The sequence below is a fragment of the Mustela lutreola genome, chromosome 2, assembly GCF_030435805.1.
Source record: "Mustela lutreola isolate mMusLut2 chromosome 2, mMusLut2.pri, whole genome shotgun sequence".
NCBI classification, from domain to species: Eukaryota; Metazoa; Chordata; class Mammalia; order Carnivora; family Mustelidae; genus Mustela; species Mustela lutreola.
In genome coordinates this window covers 53,001,338-53,020,145 of record NC_081291.1, presented here as the reverse complement: position 1 = coordinate 53,020,145, position 18,808 = coordinate 53,001,338, and the positions used below count along the sequence as shown (strand labels likewise).

At 51.7% G+C, this 18,808-nt stretch overlaps 1 protein-coding gene across 2 annotated transcripts in view; it reads right to left on the bottom strand.

The window, feature by feature from the left end:
- The window catches only part of SLC6A1 (solute carrier family 6 member 1), a 43,904-nt gene extending 29,768 nt beyond the window's left edge, over nt 1-14,136 (bottom strand). For both annotated transcript variants that reach the window (XM_059161739.1, XM_059161740.1), the window contains exon 1: nt 13,924-14,136. The gene's annotated coding sequence lies outside the window, so the exon portion shown is untranslated. The remainder of the gene's footprint in view (nt 1-13,923) is intronic.
- Nucleotides 14,137-18,808: the final 4,672 nt, after the last annotated feature.

Below are 18,808 nucleotides of genomic sequence, written 5' to 3'. Positions count from 1 at the left end.
CAGACTGTGCCTTCTAGTGCCCCTTCTACTCTGTGTCCTCATTCTCATCTCACCCTGCGAGTCTAGCTTACCCAGTCAGTGGTGTGCTAACATCTGTCCTGGTCCCTAACTGTCTGCAAAACCCGACTGAGCACCTCCTCTCATCCAGGCAATTTTCAATCCAATCCAGCCCACATGGACTGTGCACACGAGGGTAGCAGGACCCACATTAGGTGCAGGGGAAGAAAGATACCAGTCGGAGTCTGGGCCTGCTGCCACTGAGCTCTCGGGATGGCTGGGAGCTCTCAGGACAGCTGGGACACAGGTAACCAGCATGCATGTGATAAATTCTTCATCAACCCAGAGGAGGGATGGCCCTCTCCACAGGCACCTGGGAGAGAATGGCACTGTGCTCCCTGACAGAAGGGGACAGAGGTGGGGAGGTTCTCTTTATAACCACAGCCAGAGAGAGCAGGACTGGGATCCTTGCCTTTCCCCAAGCCTAGCTGCTGGTCCATTTCAGGCAGAGAGAAAAGGGTGAACATGCATAATGCACTTAGGACCACTGAGGAGCATGGCGTGGCTGGCTAGAAGCTGGGTTGATTGAAGGAGTGTGACTGGAGAGGTGGAAAGCAGCAGCAAAGGGCTTTGAATGCAGGAAAAGGGCGGGCACTGTGTCCTGTAGTAAGAGCAGTGATCACACTGAATGCTTATTAAGTGCTTAATACGGTTAGTGCATTTCATAGATGATCATATTTACCTCTCACCACACCCTACTGCACAGATGTGGAAACTGAGGCTCAAAGCAGTAAAACACCTTGCCTGAGGTCCCAGATCCAGGAGGCTAGATTCCAGAGCCCATACTTCTAACTGCTCTTCCACACCTTGGGTATTGGGGGAGAACTGGGGGCCACTGGAGTCTTTAAAAGTGGGGAGATCTGATCCGGCGATGACTTGACAGGAGATTGGCACCTGGGGTGGGGGAGGACAGCACCACAGCTGGGATCACCGTGGAGGTGAAGGGGAAGGCCCTGTCACTATTCACAACTCAACTTCTATTCTGACTAATGGCTATTTGGTCTTATCTCCCCAGGTACATTGTATCCTCTACACAGATGGGACTCGGAAGTCCAAGACTTGCTCTGTTTCCCCCACACCCCTCAAACAGTGATAGATGCATACATGCTGTCCTGAGTTCCACCTTCCCTCCCCACCTGTCCCTCTGTCCCTCTCTGTGACAGCAGACCTTGTTATTAAAAGTCCTCAAGAAACGTCTGCCTCGGAGAAGGTGGCACTGGTCTTCAAAGCAGCGGTGTGCTGTGTTTACCAGAAGGCCCTCAGGAAAGCAAATGGAAGGCTGATTCTGGGGTGTAAATGCTCCCACTGCAGCGGGTTCAGGGAGCCACCATGAGGTCACAGGACTGGGAGAAGATGAGCACACTCTGGGAGCAGACTCTTGTGTGCTTCCTGTAGGGAAGCTCACCTCACCTCCTCCACAGTCACTGGAGTGGACACTGCTGCTTCCGCAGGTGTGTGGAGCCCCAGTCCAGCCCTCTGTGGTGCTGAGGAGATGGAAGGGACATAGCGAGGAGGGCAGGCAGGAGGAGAAGAAAGGAGAGCAAAGAAAACCGGAGGGAGGGGAGTAGCAGAGAGGTGAGAACAGGGGCACGGGAGGAAGACAGAGGAAAAAGACAAAAGGAAAAAGAAAAGACAGTGGAGGGAGGGGGAGACAGGGTGCTGTCCTTTTCCTGTGGGCTGTGCTAGGCTCTACCCTATGATCTCACAGTAGCCTCTGGAGAACCAATGAAGGAGGGGGCCTGCATTTGAGCAGAAAGAAACATGGTGGCAGAGCCCACAGTCTCAAGTGGTTGAGGAGCTGTGACCCGGGACGCAGGCTACAGGGTCTGCCCCGCTGCCTTCCTCCTTTTGGTAACTGGACTTGCTGGGGGCCAGCCCATCCCTCTGTGCCTTCCTAACAGCTCGGAAGGCTGGAGGCCCCTAATGCCAGGTACCCTGCGCGGGGCCCTGGCCGTCCTGTCCTGTTCCAGGCTAAGCCTTTCCCCCTCCCTTCCTTGGCTGGCTGCGTGCAATTTTGCAGCTCTGCGCTCCAGGGGCTGCCTCAGTAAAGGCCCCGGCTCACCCAGTCAGAAAGGATTCACCGCGATTGGGAAATGAGAGTGACAGGCTGACCACCTGGCATTCTTGTACACCATTCTTCATCTTTGCCTTCTAAGACACTCTTGTAAGAAAACCAGGGGGTTAAATCACTGCTCTCTCCTGTTGGGAGATGTGCTTGAAGGACTCTGAAGGGCGTTCTGAAGGGCGTTAGGATAAACGGCCTTTAGAAACTCAGATTGGAGGTGGGGGGAGGAAAACACAGTACTGCAGAGACGGGCTGAACGAAATGATGATCTGTAATAAGTCACATGCAGACACGCCGCCTACACAGAGAGCCCACTCGGTGTCACGGACTAGCACTTCCGCCGCAGGGGCGCGGGCTATTTCTTCAGTTCCCTATCAAGCGTCCACACCTGGGGCTCCATTTCCAACTCTGTGGGCTTTATGGGCTCCATTCTATGGATGAACACACTGAAGCCCCAGAGATAAACTGTGTGCATCAAGATCACACAAACTCACAGTAAGAACCCGCGGGGATCTCAAACGGATGGCCTGTGGGGGCCAAGTGGGTCCCCTATATGTGTCTGGTTGAGTGGTATCAGAATTTTAAAACTTGCATTTGCAGGTTTTGGTGGGGGAGGCGCGGGGGGAATAGGCATGTGTTTTCCAATTTACTGCAAGTCCTGCCACGAGTGATATCTTGTCCCTGATCTCTTGATTCATTTCTTTGAACTGCCTGGCTCTCTGCTCTCTAGTTTGCAATCTAGACACTCCAGAAAGCTCTTCCTCTCAGAAAGCTCTTCCTCTAAGTGGTAGAAGGACAAAGTTACTCTTTCTCCTCTAGGAGATGGGCAAAACTATTGGGGATGGTAGGGATCAGAAAAAAAAATCTGTATTGTAATCGTAATTTTGTATCTGAGAAACAACAAATCCTATTGTTCTCAATAAAAGCTCAGCTGGATTTTAAAACAACGTTGAGAGACACTGCTTGAGAATATTTTGCAAGAATGAGGAGGGTGTGTATTTTCAGAGTTGATTGTGGGTCAGATTCCAGGGTCTTGAATATTTCCCACAAGAGAAAGCTGATTTTATTTTTAAGAGACTCAAATGAATGCTCACTTTAGCCAATGCATCTGTTCTTGATTCATTTCACTTAGCTTTCTAAAGGAATCTTTAGAGTATGCATCTCCCTTCTTTGTAAAGTGAAAAAACCACATGCAGCAAAAAAAACCTACCCATTTGGGAAAATGGGATTTTTTACTGAGCACATTTTAAGTCCATGGTCTATGAACAAATTCATGAACACCTTCCGCTGGGCATGTCAAAGGGTATTTGGAGGTTGATCTGGCTGTGAGGACAGAGACAAGCAGAACAGGGGAGTGGTTAAGGACAATGGCCCCAAGGGAAAGAAAACCCTCAGATGCTGTGTGACTATAGGTTAGTTCCCCATCCTCTCTGAGACAGAGGTGATGATACCTACGTTTAGCTACTATGAGGATTAACTGAGATAATACGTGAAGTGATTAACACAGAGCCTGGTACAGAGAAAAATGCTTGCTACCTGGCAGGTATTATCATAAATCACTTGATTAGGGCTAATATTATTTGTTTTGTTTTCGATAGTTATGGGAGAAAGTCCTGGGCAGAATGCCGCAGTTATCTTAACCTATAGGCAATCAATAGAAGGGAATGGTGCCAGCATCGGGAAACGCTGATCAAATCAAAATCTCAGAGCAAATACTTTTTTAAACATGATTCCCAAAGTGGATGTGTGTACCTTTCCTGCAATTAGCACATCTGTTCAAATCTCAGTTAAATGTCAGCCATCTTCATGTGTCCATTGGATGAGTCCCCCTGACCCCTCTCCCGCCGCCTGAGTCGGAGTTGTGGGAATCTGAGGTCTTCAGGCTCCTTGCTTCACACCCTGTCATCCAGCCCCAGGATCAGCAGCAAACAAATGACCCTTTCTCTCTGGGAATCCAGAAACAGGTTGCTATCTCTGGGGGTGGATTTGCTCGGATAGGTTTGCGGAAACAAACAAAATGGTTGCTTGCCTCAGAGCCTTCAGGATCCCAGCTCTCACCATTGCTCTTAAAGCAGCCCAATAACCAAGTCCGGCACCCTCTTTCTGCTTCCCAAAAGGAGTGGGCTTGTCTGCCAGCTCCATCACATCTTTGCCAGCATGCAAATGATACACTTTGGGGTTTCTCAGGGTGTTAACCCCATGCTCTCCAATCCCCAATGAGGGGAGTAAATATTTTGCACCAGCTGCGCAGGAGGGAGAAATGGAAGAGCGTGGGTGCGAGTATTTATTTTCCAAAAGGGTTCACAGCATGGGGTCATTTAGATAGCTGGCAGAGAGAAAAGGCAATTTTCCCCAGTGTGGTGTGCACATGGGCTTTTAGGGAGAGCACGTTGCAGTGAGGTACATCAATCATGCTTTCCCAATGCAAAATATTGATGTATATTTTTGGTGATGGGGACTGTTCATTTTTTCCACTGATATTCACTAGCCTGAAATGAAGAGCTCTGCTATTCATCATTCTCATCCCCATCTTAGCCAGTTCCACCCCTCCAACACCACAATTTCCAAGCTGCTACCCAGCTGGGAGTGGCTCCTTCTCTTAGCTTCTCCTCTTTGGTTAATAATCCTAGCTACTGTTGACTGCACTGTGCTTAGGAGCCGGGTTTGACGAGCTCTCTACCTTACCTTATTTGATCTTAGAACAATCCTATGAGGGAAGTCTGTCATTGTCCCCGCTGTGCAGATGAGGACGCGGAGGTTCAGACAGCTAAAGTGACTTGTTCAAGGTCACGCAGCTAGGAAGTGGTAGGGCAGGATTGGACTTTGGCTCCCAAGTTGATATGGGTAGCTAGCTGTCTTGCCATACTATTTCCCCACTCCTCCCGGGCTGGAACTGTCATCCCTGGCCCATCAGAATCCCCATGAGCACTCTCTTCAGCAGTCTTTGGAGGGGTTGAGGTGCCCTGAGTGCAGAGCTCAGAGCCGGCTCCCTTCCGGTTCCCACCAATTGCTTGTACTCTCCAGGTGCTGCTCCAGGCCCGCCCCGGGGCCTAGTCTTCAGTCACCAGTCTGAAATTTAGATCCCAGCTCCACCTCTCCCCTGGCTGTGTGACCTGGGTGAAGAAGAGTCAGGCCACCTCTCTTTGCCTTACGTCATACCTCCACGAAGGGCTGGTAATTATCCTTTTCTGCCAAGGCTGTGGGAAGGATGGAACTAGGGGAGATGAGTGTCCCCCACAGCTCTCTCCATCCACCCAGCTTCAGTCTCCTTGGGGAAGCTCAAACCCCAGACCCAGTCCCCTCTGCACTCTTGCTCACTTCCTCCAGCAGGTCCCGAATCAGCATTCAACACACATCACTCTGCCTGTACAACGCCATTATCTCCCGAGGACACAGGCTCCGTTGTCACGGCAACCAGAGTCCTTCCACCAACTCTATTTAATAATTTCTCAACAGTGAAGCTGGGCTGGCTTGGGGCAGGGGAAAGAGCACTGGGTTAGGGGTTAGAAGCTTTCGGTCCTAGCGCCTGTGGTCCTAGGACTCCTCCCCTCTGGGCCTCAGTTTACTCATCTATAACACAGGGGGGTCTGAAAGGAGTGGATTTTGTGACTTTCTCTCGCCTAGAAAAACCTAAGAAACAGTTCTCCAGGTCCAGGAAGCAGAAGGCAGGGAACTGGAGCCACTAGACAGTGGGTGGAGGTTTAAGTAATATCCTATATCCATGAGAAGAACCAGAAGCTACTTTAGTGACCAAACACTCTCCTTCTACTGAATTGCCCACCAGAATGTCACTTTTCAGATGTTTATGCAATCTCTGAGTTCAGAGCTGGGGTTGGTTAAGAGACACAGTTTTGCCTGCAGCCATCACAGCCCCTATTCTCCCCATTTTGAAAATGTGTAAACAGAGGCTCAGAGGGCAAAAGGATTGTCCATGGTCACCCAGCAGGTGTAAAGTCCAGCTGTCCAGGAAGGCCAGGTTGGTTTGCCAGGGAAAAAGAGCCGGTCCACCTGCCTGTCGTGCCTCCCCGTCAGCCCACAGCTGAATGTGCTCTGGTCCCCAGCTTGTGGCCTCTTGCTCACACTGAGAAAGACTTGTAGATCACAAAAAGCAAGAGGTAAGTACCTACGATGTGTCCCACTATGCTGGGCACCAGAGATGCCAGAAGACACTGCATTCCTGCTGGTAGGGTATGTACAGTTTTGACTGTGAGCAGCTCATCAAAGGCTGGAAACAATGTCTGATTTGTCTCCACAATCTACGGTCGGACGTGGCATATAGAAGGTACTCAAAATTTTACCGGGCACAGTTGTTTGTCCGCTGCTACCCCTGAAGGTAACCTGTTTAGGCCCCCAGAGGCCTCTATGAAAATGTTCCAGAGTGGCCACCAACATCCCTAGCCACAAAGTGCCACTGTGGACCCCATGCCAGGGAGGGGACCAGTGTGGATAGGCTTTGTTGCTCTTGTCTTGGCCCTGCAGTTGGGGAGGAGGTGGTTCTGCCTCAGCCTGGGTCCACAGCACCGCTTTTCAGCATGGCCACAGCCAGCCCAGTGGCGCTATTAAACTCATCCCGGGTTGGCATTTTCATTTAATACCCGTGGCATAATTAACAGTGCTGCATCTGCTCTGTCATTAGTGGCATTCACTGCCATTTGGAGAAAGGGCTCTTATCTTCCCCAGTCATTAGTCTCGGGAGGCTATTATGGGGGAAATGGAGGAGGAAACGGGGCGTGCAGCCACCCTTCCCCTGCCTGGAGAACCGGCGCCCGGCTTGGGGAGCAGCCCATCGTCCAGTCCAGTCCAAATCCCTTGGCTTTATGGACTGAGAAAGCAAAGTCCAGAGAGGGGTAAGGACCCTGCCCTTTATTCCTTGCAAGTTCAAGGCCATCCCGGAGTGCAAACACAGGCCTCTGGGTCCCGCAGACCTAGATCTGAGTTGCAGTTCTGCAGCACATCAGTGGGGCACCCCTGGGCAACCATGTGAGCTCTGGGCCTCATTTTTCTTATGGAGGATCCTAGAATAGTGCTTGTCAAGTCCTCAGCTCAGTGCCTGGATCATGGGATCACAACCAGAGCTCAAAGGCCAGAAAGGGCTTGTAGCTATCTGATCATTTGCTACCAACCTGTTAAAAATGTATGCAGTTAAATTCCATCTTCATATAATACTCTCGGTATGACAACTTCTTCCCTGTTCCCAAGCTCACTTTTTTTTTTTTTTTTTTTTTAAATCCTAGGTGATCTCAAGTTCTGAGGACATCTGACATGAGAGCAAAGGGGCAAAGGGACTCGGGCAGCAGGGGAACTGGACCCAGGACAAGGGCATGGGAGCCTTTGGCTTTGGTCACTTTTATTTTGCATAGCTGACATTCTGCCTCAGTGAGACAAAGCCCCTGTCTCCTCCACTGTGACCTCTATTCAGGTGCTTTCCAGAGGTAGTGGTAAGCATGAAAAGGCATATGGGGGCTGGCATCAGCAAGGCTTGGGTTCAAACTCTGCTGTGCAAGCCAGGGTAAGTGACTCCATCTCCCTCAGCCTCCAGATCTTCCTCTGGCCAAGGAGACCGTAGAACCTAGACCCCCTACGCCTAGCATCTTTCTCATCTGCCTCAGGCCCAGGACTGGTGCCCAGGGGGTGTGCCAAACTCAGTGGCTGGGGAAAAGCTGGCTGGGTTGGGGGGGGGGGAGAGTCAAACTCTCAGGCATCCCCACCCCCCAACACCCTAGTAGGAAGCTCCCAGAACTTGTGATTTTTCATCATCTCCAGCAAGAGCAGAGGGGAACTGGGGGTAATGGCCAGAAGAACTGACTGACACCCCCCCCCTTTTCTACCCTCTTGTCCAGGAAGGACTCAGAACTAATCAGCCTGCTCCTCCAGCAGGTCCCAAACAACCCAAGGCTCACCTAGGAATACTGCCCCACATGCTTCCTGGTTGCCAGGGCCCTGAGATCCTTCTAGACAACCTCACAGGGCCCCTGGTATATTTGTTTTCATCCAAAATCACCTCGATATTCAAGCACTGTCTGAGAGTAATCATCCCTTCCTTTCCTCCCAAATCTGGCTACTGCTGGGGGCCCCCTGGCCAAATGAGCACACGTCAGACTCCACAAACTCTGGGCATAACTGAGGACATGTTAGCCTCTGGCCGGAGCTCAAACAACAGGGAAGACTAAAACGATGCCGGGGGCCTTCTCTCCCACACTGCATGGCTGTGCCTTCCCGCACGATCCTGCCGTCAGTCCCTGTGTGGCTGGGGTGCTGCCCGCCACAGATCGGGCTCGTTGGGCTCCTTCTCAAGGGGCAACCTGCTGAATTTGAACTTGGGTTTCATCAAAGTGAATCCCATCAGCTGGCAATCCAGAGGTCAGGAATAAGTGTGTTCAGGGCTTGTTGAGCCGCAGTTTCCCCATCCAAAGGATGGAGATAATAATGGCAATAATAATAATAATAATAATAACAACAATAACAGTTTCACTTGGAACCCCCGGGGCTATTGCAAATTTCAACTATAAAATTCTATCTAAGTGTTGGGACGCCTGGGTGGCTCAGTGGGTTTAAGCCTCTGCCTTCAGCTCAGGTCATGATCCCAGAGTCCTGGGATCGAGCCCCGCATTGGACTCTGCTCAGCGGGGAGCCTGCTTCCTCCTCTCTCTCTGCCTGCCTCTCTGCCTTCTTGTGATCTCCATCTGTCAAATAAATAAATAAATAAAATCTTTAAAAAAAAAAAATTCTACCTAAGTGTTAAGTGTGCATGAACTCATGTGTGTACACAGAGACCTCATTTGAATCAAGGTCATTCTGACCTGGGCTTTACGAGAAAACTAGCTTTAAAAAAATGTCTCTTTTTGTTTGACATAGGATTCTTCTCCAGGATATCAAGGACCTTATTTTCTTCCCCTGGAATACTTATAGGATCAAAAGACACACCAGCTTCAGGAACATTTTTCCGCAAACTCCAAAGTACTTTTCTGATGATCCGGAGTTTTCTCGGCACTAAGCTTCGGCAAACTGCAATTCTGATACCAAATGTTGTTGCTCACCTCCCGTGGCTGCTGCCCTCTCTCTGGACAGAACCTCCTTACCAAACAATAAGGTACCAAAACAGCCTGCTGTCAACGTTTTTCAGGGTGTCTTTGACCTTGAACATCCCTCTGGTCAGGGCTCAGTTGTGTTAGGAGCTGGCATGCAACATTGATCTTGCAGACTCTGTGCACTGACAGGTGGGCAGAGCTGCACGTCACCATCTGAGACAGCCACCAACTCCTGCATCCTCCAGCCAGGTCTGTATGCCAGGATTCCATCCGGCCCCGGAAGCTGGGGGCCTCTCTTGGAGCCAAGAGGGCCCCCGACACCCTAATGTGGCCTGTTCCACCTAGCTGCATACCCCCTGCTTTCAAAGAGCCACGGCCAATCACTCAGCAAGACCTGGCCTCCTTGTAATTTCCAATTTGTGACAAATGTAAAAATAGAAGGCCATTCGATGCAGGCGGCTCACATCAAATTGGATGCCGCTTTTCGTGTCATGTCAGATCACGGTAAACGGAGCTGACTGACTTAGTCGCCTGCTCTCAATGGCTTCCAGAGCAGTGAGAGGGTAGGAGACAAATTGGGGGACACCTAAGAGTTAGGGAAAGGTGGCTGGGTGCACAATATTGAAGCCAGCTTTCAATGAACTTGGAAGTCTAGCTCACAAAGACTTAGGACACTAAGTCGCAGATCCCAGGGCACTTGAGTGCAGATCCCAGTTTGCACCCTAGCAGCTGAGGGACCTCAGGCACAAACTCATCTCTCCCTGCCTCCGCTTCCCCTAAGGAACACCACCGGTCTCCCAGAGCTGTGGCAAAGCTCAATTGTTGGAAAAGGGGGGGGGGGGGAGTACTTTCCAACCGTGCAGCTCCATAAATGGGGTGTGTGGTCCTTGCCAAGTGAGCAGCACTGGGGGGGGGGGAGCTCTTCTGGGGCTGGGATGTCAACATAGGGCTGCTGAGCTGGGGCTCCAGGGGCCACTTACTAGCCTAGCAATCCTGCAGCAAGCGCCCTCACCTCTCTTCCTCTCAGTTTCCTTACCTGCACAGGGACAATCCTATGTACCCCACGGGGTTTTGTGAAAATTAAATGCAATGATGTAAGTAAAGCACACAGCACATTCCCTGGCAGATCATCAACGTGCAATAACTGTTAGCTATTATTATTATTATTGATGATATTATCGCTGGAATAATATTTAGTGGGGTGTGTTTGTTTGTTTTTTTTTCTTTTTGCTGTTTGTGACTGAATCCAAGTCTGTGCTGAAATATCACAGCTTGTGTTCACACCTACCATCTACGCCAGGCAGCCCTTATCCCTACTATTAGCTGGGTTCCTTACTGACTCTCTCGCTGACCTTCCCCCTGGCTCTGAGGTCGGCAGGTGAGCTCCAAGTGAAGATGTTACATGTTCACAAAGCTCCTGGAGGCACGTTTCCTGGGAAGCCCTATTTCGGGGTCCATATCTGGCCTCCCAGCCATTTCCTGCTCTTAGATACCACACACTCTTTCCCTCCATTTCCCAGCCACCTTCAGGGAAAGGGGCAAAAAGGCGACACAAAGAAACACATGCACCGGGTCCCTTTGAGGCGAGAGTGCAGAGGAATGCTACGGAGAAGCCAATCTCCTCACCAAGAGGGGCCCCGCTGCTCTTTGCAATTGGAGTCAATTCAAGGTTGTTTTCATCCTGGCAGGGGCTGGGCTCTGTCCACTGTTCTCTGGGCACAGAGAAGCTCAGGAGACTGCGCAACAGGGAAATTGAAGGGGCAGTCTGAAACGGGCAAAATCATGCCTGCTGACACTCACATCTCCATTTCCTTCTGGGGAATAAGGCGATTAAGGGGCTCTAACTGGGTTTTGTCCTGTAGCTACAGCGGAGGGAGGAGGGATGGAAGGACAGGGCTGCTGGGGTGGTGTAGCTTCAGTGATCAAAAGCAAGGAAGCTGGGCACACCTGAGGCCAGGTGACAGAGAGGGCCTCCCAAGGACAAAGGGGGCAGACTTGGGGATGGACTTCAGATGCAGGGGGCTAGAGGTGGTGGACAAAGCTTAATGACTGGCACCTGGCCTGTGATGCATATACGTGCTAAGAGAGGACGGAGAAAGCCATCTCCGAATTCCAAGTGTCTTGAAACAGCTCTGTCTCAGCTGCTGAGCTCACAGCCAAGCCTAGGAACAGTGTCTTCATGTGATGGCAAGAAGCCATCTGACATTAGTGCTTTATTCAAGCTCTTAGCGTATGCCAGGAGGTAGAGAAATAGCCACTGGTCAGACACCAGACCCCAAGGCCTAACTGTCCACCATTCAGTCCCAACCACCCTTCCATGTCATTCTGTGGAGGTGAAAACTGAGGCCTAGAGACCCAACAGTGGGGCTGAGTGTTGGCCAGGAAATCAGAAGAGCGGGATTAAAATCCCTGTCCTGCCTCTTCCTAGCTGGGTGACCTTGGGCAAATCACTTCCCCTCTCTATACTGCAGTTTCCTCCCCTCCGAAGTGGGGATTAGAAGAGTACCTACTGTGCAAAGTTATGATAGGAATTATGAGCTGGCCACACTGGACTCCAGTCTTTCCTTTCAGTGGGGATGAGAACTTATCCAAGGTCACCACCGGGCCAGAAAATGGCAGCACCCCAGCTCAAAGCCAACCCAGCCAGGGCCGGTTCTGGTCTCAGTGTCTACTTTTCAGAGCCTCCCTGGCTCAGTGACATAGAAAGATATTGCAGGTCAGTCCATGCTGGCACCTTCCATCCATTCAGGCTTTATTGTAAGACACTTTGTAAGTGCTGCTCTGGGCTGGGCCATGCATAAACAAATGGCATTTGGAGTTCCTGATGGCCAGGCATGAGAAATCCCTCAGAGACAGAGCCATTGTGCTTCTTTCGGCTTTGATGGAGTTGCTCTTTTCTCTTTACCCTCTGAGTTGCTTCCTTCTGGGCCTCTTGATGCCCCTCTCAGCTCCATCCCAAGTTTCTGGGGACCCACCTCCCACACCTCCAGCCCCAGAATGAAGGGATGCACACAAGAGAGCTGGTCCCTGCTTCCTCTCCCACAGCAGCTGCCCCTCTCCCGTGTGGTTCTCAGGAATCGCCCCACTCTCCAGAGGCTCTGCCAGACAAGCCCGGCTGTGTGCCCCGGCCTGGGACTCACTGTTTGTCCTCCAAGCCCTGGCCACCGAGCCAGCGCTTGGCTGGAGAGAGAGAGAGCGTTTTCTTTGTTTGCTGCTTGCCTGACAATTTATTTCCGAGACTCAAGAGAGGCTCAGCCATTTTGCCCTGGATGCTCTGGGGAAAGGTCCCTCCCACTCCTCCTTGGACTTGTATCTCTAAGGGCTAAGTCTCCTCTTCCTCCTCTGCCTGGGGGAGGGCCAAGACTGCTCAGACCCTGATCAGAGCAGAGGCTGGGTCAACCCTTCCCAGAGAGAGTGCTCCAAACAGAGAGAGAGAGAAAGAGGGAGACAGAGGGTACAAGTTGCCTGTAGTTCCCACTGATCTCCTTTGTTCTGGACTTTGAGAGTTGGGGCAGTCTTTTCAGACTCCCTTATGAATACATTTTTCCCAAAGTTCCCAAAGAGAAAAATCTAAGCAATACCCAGCACCCAACACCCCCTCTCACCAAACACCCACTTTGTGTGTCACAGAAAAATGAAGGTCGACCCCAAAGGCCATTCAACATAACCTGACAGCCTCTGATTTGGGGGTGTCACCAAAGCTCAGGAGCCATTTTACTCAGTGTTTCCCCCTCCACCTCAGCTCTTCATGGGCTGGGGTTTCTAGGAGACGCAGGGAGCGCTCCAGCCCCATATCAGGAAGAAACAGGGCTTTATCATTTGGCTTTTTTAAATCCAATTTTCTCCTTGGGGTCCATGTCTATTTTGGGAAGAGATTAGCTAAGAGCCTCAGTGGGGGACTGCCCGGTCTAAGTTCCTTGTCTGAAGACTAAGTCAAACTGGAATAGGGCATCTGTGGGTGCCCCCCATAGGGGATGGTGGGCACAAAGGGACCAGACACGGAGACCTAAGGGTCATTGCCCTGAGGTAAGTAACCCTGGCAGGCAGTTTCCCTTTCCCCATCCCCAGTGAGAAAATGCGGGACACAAGAAGGTGAAAACAGTTTCTGCGGCGACAAGGGGACACTGTCCTCAAACCCTCGGAGGGAGTCCCCTCACCCCACATTCCTCAGGGAAAGGAGTGGAGAGCGCGGCGCGAGCTAGTGTGCGCTAAGCCCAGACTGAGGTAAATGCTTTTTAGCCAACGTCTCCCCAGAGCTTGAGCTGCCCCAGGATGGGAAGCGGGTGACCCACCCCCAAGTCGCTCGCCCCAGAGCCCTTAGAGAATAAATGAGGCGCACGGGCTCTACCTCGGCGCATCTGACCCCAAGACCGACCAGTGGCCACGTCCTCCGCAAAAGCTCTTCGAATTATTCACTCCCGGGGTCCCGCCATCCCCTGAGAAATAAATGGACGCGGCGCTTCGACGGCTCCAACTAGGAGAATCCAGCGCCAGCTAGGAGGTGCAAGGGGACTCCGCGCCAGGGAAGGGGCAGTAGGACTCTCGCGACGCTCGCGCGAGTCCCCATGCCCCCCGCGCACCCCGGGTGAATCGCCCGGGCTCACGTCGGCGGTGGGAGCGGCGTCCCGGGCTCCTTCTTGCAGCCCTGAGACGAGCCGAGGGGAGGCGCGGGGGTTGGAATCCGGATGCCCGCCCCCACCCCGCCCGGCCGAATCTGCCCGGGCCGTCCGGGGCTCTGCGCCCCGCGCCCCGACGCCGGCCGCCCCTTCCTACCTGCGGCCCGGGCTGGCGCTGCCCGCAGCGGGCGCTGCGCGGGCAGCTCGGCCGCACCGGTGCGCTCCGGGCGCGGGGCCGCTCCGGACTCCGGCCGCGCTGCGCTGTCGGCTCCTCGGCTCCTCGGCTCCGCGCCGCGCGGCTCGCCCGCAACCTCGCCGCTCGCTCGGTCTTCCGAGGGCGGGCGGAGGGACACCGGGAAGGGGCCGGGCGGGGGAGCCAGGGACGGAGGGCGGGAGCGCGCGCGGGCGGGGGGCGGGGCACTGCTCCGGGAGCCCGCCCAGCCCGGGGAGGGGCGTCGCCGGCCGCCCGCCCCCCGCCCGCGCTCCCTCCACCCCCTGGCCCGCGCCGCACTCTACCCACCCCGCAGCCTCCTCGCCGGCAGCTTCCCCCCTTCCTTCTCCTTGCGGTCGCCGCTGCTCTCTCTGCGTTCCCCTCCTCTGCCCCCTTCTCTCTCTATCCCGCCTTCTTCCCCTCTTCCCCTCCTCCTCTTTTCTTTCCTGCTTTCCCTCCCCTCTCCCTCCTCTCTCTCCCGCTCTGCCAGCCCACCTCCATCCGTTTCGCCTGCTCCCCTCTCCCCCTCCTCTTCCCATTCCCCTATTCCTTCTTCTGTCAGTTGGCCTCTTTCCTGCCTTGCCCTAGGGTCCTCAGCCCGCGTGTCTTGGTCTGTTTCCCATTCCTTCTCATCACTGATTTACCTCTTGGCTTTTTTCTTTCCAGCCTTGCAGACCACTTCTGTTGGTCTGTCCTTTTTATTTCTCTTTCTGGCACCTTTTTCCCTCTGTAGATCACAAGGCCTCCTCAGTGGAGGTGGGGGTGGCAGTGGGCTCCTGGCCCACTCTCCTCTCTTGGCGGGTCAGCCTCCTGCTTCCTGTTAGGAGGGGAACACAACTTCCGACCTGAAGCTAACTAACTGGCTCTTGGTGCCAGGCTGGGGGTGTGCCTGTGGCAGGAAGGGGCAGTTTGCTACCAAGGCTTGGTCTTAGAAACACAAGTCGTTATGTACGTGGATGGACAGATGGATAAACAGACTACTAAAAAGGGGAAAGAGCCTGGAACAACACCCAAGGGATGACCTCAGAACCCCCAAGACATCTTCCTATTTCCAGTTTCTGAGGTTTGAGGGATTGTCCCAGAGAAGCGTCTCTCTTAGCGGGTCCCAACCCAGTGCCTGAGGACTCCTTCCCTCCCCTTTGCCAAGTCCTGACATCGCCCCCATCCACCTCCATTTTCACAAAGGCTCCTGGGAATGGGGCCATGACTGCCCTTCCCTCTCCGTTCCCCCAAGGACTCATAGAAAGGATTCCTTCTCTCCAGCCCTGACCTACTCTTTGCCTCCTCTCTTTTCCCCTAGGCTGGCATTTCCTGATTGACTTGCTATCCTCTACGCCACCTTGCCCTTCGCTTGGGTCATCCATCCTGGCATCCCATGACACACAGTGCTCCCCAAGGCCACCCTGGCTTCTCCTGGTTCTTTGCCCACACTCACCCACAAGCATGGAATCCTGATACCTTTCTTGATGTCTTCCATCCATCCCTCCCCCCTTCACAGGTCACCAGCTTCTATATGCTTGTAACCTCCACTGGTACTTCAGATAAATATATATTGTGCTTCTACCTCCCAGGCACCGTCCTATGCTCCAGGGACACAGTGGTAGACAAGAGAAACCTCAGGATGGTCTTGGTCAGCATGGGAGATGGGCCAGATAAGCCCAGGGTGACTAGCTCTTCCAGGAGCATACATTTCAGGGGGGAACTCAGACCAGCTTCGGGTGGTTCAGGAAGGTTTCCTCAAAGAAATGCTATTTGAACTGAGGGCCAAAGGATGATTAGGAGATGTGTGGATGGAGATGTGGGGCACAGCTTTGAGGGAGGATAAGAGGCTAACTAAAATGGAAGCTGTTTTTGCTTGCCTGACATTCATTTCAACTTTTTAGGTGATAACACCTCAGTTTTTATTTGGAGAACTTGCCCTCCTCCACTCACATTCCTGTGGCTGGGTGGGGTTCCCTCCTTCCAGGGTTGGACATATGGCCCAAGCAGGGCCAGAGTACATCACCCTGACCTCTGTGGGGAAGGGGGGATGGAACACATGACATCGACTGGCTCGGTGAGAACTCTTCCTGGGACTTTTGCTAAAACTGTTGTCAAACACAAGCTTGATCTCTACCACAGCTCTTAAGCCTGGAGCTGCTAGCAGCCATTTTTGTCACACCTGGAGCAGACCTTACCTGAAAATGAAACCAGCATAGAGTACGGAAGAGCTGGGAGATGGAGAGGGGACTGAGTTCTGATGAATAACGTCTGAGTATCTGAATCTAGACATGCCTGAAGGCTGTATAGTTATTTTAAAAAACCCATTAAGTTCCTTTTAGTCAATTATGCAAGTTTGAGTTCAGTTTCCGGTGCTTAAAATCAAAATTGTCCTGATGAATCCAGGGCTGGATTGAGAAACATGAAGCATCACCTATATAAAGAAATAATCATAAGCACTTCCATCTTCCCACTTCCATCCTGCCTTTAGGTCTCCTGGACCACCTTGTTTGCAATTGTCTCTCTCTCTCTCTCTCTTTTTTTTTTTTTCTAGATTCCTGATCAGAAGTTCATTCTCTGCTGTTTTCATTTCAGTACATGTGTTTTGCCTACATACCAAAGCAAATCCTGGCTGTCAGGTCAGTTTCATCGGCTGCCATCTGATGCTTGAATTATCTTCACAATATTCCCTGCTCCCGGTCCCCTCTCCCCCCATGACTGTCTAGCATCTGTCTGCACATCTTCAATGATGGGAGCTCTTTATTCCATCAGGCAGATGGTTTCAAATAACAAACTCTTATCTCAGTGGAGTTCTGAAAACTGTCACCTGTGCCGTGGGGTTTGGGTAAGAGCCGTTGTACTAGAAAGCTGACGTTGGTGTATGGAGGACCTTCATGTCCTTCTTAAAATCCCCAGTTAAAATCTTCCAGAGAACTCACAGGTGTCCCCCATGGACTAGCGTGGTGGGTTCCATTAAGTAGCGTTTCCAGAATGTGGCCTGGCAACGAGGGGTGCTAGCTAGGATAATTGTCAGAGGAGTGGAATAATTTGGAAGGGAAAAGCTCTTTTCTGTTCATCTCCTTGTAACATTCTTGTGATTTCTGCTCATGGGTAAGTCTCAGGTTGGTGCTAATTTTTCATTAACACCTCTCCAAAGTACTGACCAATCCCATTTAAGAGAGAGATAAGCCCTAGGATGCCAGCCTTGGTAGACAACAATATCTAGTTAGAATTGAATGCTTGGCTCATTTGTCCTTGCGTTTCTTTTAATGGAGACCTATTTCTGGCAAGCAATACTGATCTTCTAGTTATAGCATGATGTACAATTTCCTTTTGGGATACATTTATTTAATCTAAAAACGAAAAATATTTAGGTAAATAAAAATAGACATGATGCACAGATTTCACAAAACTCTTATAAGTGGTTTGCAAATGACTAAAGTTTGAGTAGCCTAATTTAGAGAAACATTACACCCACATGTTCATTCACTTAACAAATGTTTATTAAGCACCTCCGAGTACCAGGCACAGGAGAGGACCAGGCAAAGAGACAATACAGTTGATAGGAAATTTCACTAGAAGGGCATGGCCTGAGCACATTAAAGAATTGGACTTGACCTTGGGGGCACTGGGGAGCCATTGACTGTGCTGAAGCAGAAGTGAAAGGTAAGGTCTAAGAGAGCTGAGGCTGGCCAGATGTGCAAGATGGATTGAAGGGTGGAAGACCAGAAGCCAGGAGATGAGCAGGGAGCTGCTCTAGCATTGTGGATGGAACATGGGGTGGGCTAGCACCTAGCAGAGCTCCCACAGGAGGCACCCAATAAATGGTTGAAATTATTACTGGTACTATTATTGTTATGGTCTTCCTCCTTCCCTGACTTGAGGTAATTCAGGAAGTCATATTTACAGGGCTTCCGATTGGAGTTGACCCTTAGATAATACCTAGTCAAGTCCTTTTGCTTTAGAAATGGGTAAATCGAGGCCCAGAGAGAGGCAGTGACTTGAGTGAGAGCCTCTTGCAGTGTGATGGAAGAGTCAGAAGTCGATGACTTCCTGCAACATTTTGGAGCACTGGCAGCATGCTAATCACTGACATGTAGGGAAACAGAGGCCCAGAGAGTCACTAGCCCAAAGTTACACAGCAGGAGAGGAGCAAAGCTGGGAATCCCAGCTCCACCTAGGCCATTTCAAATCCACTGAGCCATTCAGCTCATTAATCTTGCCCCTTTGGGGTTTTCTGCCATCTCTGGTGGCCTCCCTTTGGGCCACAGGTGATGCTGTGGGAAGAGACCTGATCTGGGGATCAGGATGCTGAGATCTGTCACCCACCCTCTGGGTCACCTTGGGCAAACCCTTTTCCCTCTCTAAGCCCCAGGTTACTCACCTACCTGTAAATTAAAAAGACAGCATGCCTTTCGGCCATCCCGAGTCACCAGGCTGCTGGGGGAGGGACTTAGGGCGAAGGCCACACACAAGTCTCCTCACTCCCCACTGCCTTGCCCAGGCCTCCTACCCTGAATCCCCATCTGCTGCTTGTAGTGAACTGTCTCCGTGGACAACAGAATTCCCTCTTCGAATTTCTCCAGAATTATAGTAAAACAGAGAAGCATCCCTTCCACCTGAGAAAATCTCCCCTGTGGGGAAACAGAATTTCCTGTTTTGTTTTCTGAAGGGATGCTGTTATCTTAACCACACCCCCCTCCATGCCAGAAATTCCCCCATTAGCTAAAGAGCCGCAGCTTTAATGTGTGTAATCACTTGAAAAACCACAATAAACCTCAGGGGAGATAATAGGACATAAGATCGTTTTGTTACCCTGCCCGTGAGTCACGCTGGGGCAGATCCTTGGCTG